Genomic DNA, 1,857 nt, shown 5'->3' with positions numbered 1-1,857 from the left:
ACCTTGATAACTCAAATTATTTTTATTTCTAAAATAACCGTTTTATATTTTTATTTTCTATCATTATTAATGTTATTTATAAAATTATTTTTAACTATCTCCCCTTGTCCCCAGATCTCCCAAACTTCATTTCTTTTGAAGATTCCTTTGCTTTAAAAATGATATGTATAGATACATATGTATAGATACATTCAATGAAAAGCTATAAAATTACTAACTGCATACTGAGTATCTTGCTTCCTACTCTCAGTATTTTATGTGTCCACCTTTTGGGGGGAATATATTTGACCATGATCTTCAGACATAAATTTGATATTTTTAGATGTTTTAAATTCATCTTTTGCCTGACTGGTGTGTGAAATCTAAAAAGAAAGGAGGAAGGAACTAACCAGGATTACTGGGTTAGAAACCAGAGGAACGTCTACTATGTCCACTTATTAATGAGAATGAGATGTGTTATTCAAAGGGAGTGATCATCTCCTGTTGGTAGGAGAAGTAAATTTAAATTTGATAGTTGAAGCAGAATTCATATTTATGTCAAATATATTAAGAAGAGGTTGTTTAGATTTTTTTGCTGAAATTGCAACAATAATAGAACACCCTGAGCTGAATTAAATTAATGAGGTCATTTTTACTCTGTCTATCTTGACAGCAGGCCCCTTCGGTTGTCCACTTTCACTGGCTGCTTCTTTTAGCATTCTTTGCTAGTCTCTTGTCTTAAGCTCTGCCTCCAAATAATAGTATGTCTCAAAGCTCAGTCCTCATCCTTCTTCATGTCCTATCGAGTCCCATGGCTTTAATAATATCTATATGCTGATGGTTTCCCAATTTATGTTTCCAGGCATCACCTGTCACCTGAATTCCAGATTCTTCAAAGCCGTAGCCTACCTGATACATCCACTTGGCCATCTACTATGCATCTCAAATTTTATATGCTGAAAACAGAACTCATTTTGCCCATCCCCAAACCTGATCCTACTCAACATCCCTACCTCGATAATTGCTACCACATTCACCTTGCTGCTCAATCAGGAAATCATCCCTGAGTCTTCTTTTCCCCTTATCTCTTATACCCAATCAGCCAGCAATTTCTCTTATTTATTCCTACTTCCAATTAGCATCCTTTATTTGTCTTTCTCCATTCCCATCACTATGATCCTAGTCCAAACCACCGGTATCTTTTGCCTGGACCACTGCAGTAGCCCCCATCTAATATCTCTACTTAGGTTCTTGCACACCTAAAATCCTCTACATACAGCAGCCAGGGTGATTTTTTGTAAATTTAAATGGGAGTATATAATTTTCTTGTTTAACGCTATTTGATATTTCCCCACTTTTATGAAATTCAAATACCTTACCTCGACTTACATAATCCTTACCCCAATGATCCCTTTCATTCTTACACTCTAGCCATCTTTCTCTTCTCTAGAGCCTTCCCTCCTCCACTAGAACCTCTATTGGAAATGTTCTTCCCATAGAATTTTATACCCTTGACTCCTTGTTGACCCTTAGGTCTAAGCTTAGACATCACCTTCTCAGAGAGGCCTAATACCTCACTCAGTCCTATATTTATCACTGAGCTTATCACTGCCTGGTGGTTTCTTGTTCATTTATTTGTATATTATTTCTTCCTCTAATTATATCGTAAACTTACGTGAGCAGAGACCTTGTCTTCATGTCCAGTGATATAGCTTAAGTGATATAACTCTTCTAGGTAAAAGAGTTCCTAGCATGCCAGAGATGTTGTAACTGTTGAATGAATGAGAGAATTGATAAGCGTTCTATCACAGGGTGTGATCTGTTCTGTGTTATCAGGAAAGATTTTCCTGAAGAAGTGTTGTGTGAGCAAAATCCTGA

This window comes from Pteropus medius, unplaced genomic scaffold (assembly GCF_902729225.1).
Source record: "Pteropus medius unplaced genomic scaffold, Ma_sr-lr_union100, whole genome shotgun sequence".
In the NCBI taxonomy this organism is placed as follows: domain Eukaryota; kingdom Metazoa; phylum Chordata; class Mammalia; order Chiroptera; family Pteropodidae; genus Pteropus; species Pteropus medius.
This window is presented reverse-complemented; position numbering follows the sequence as displayed.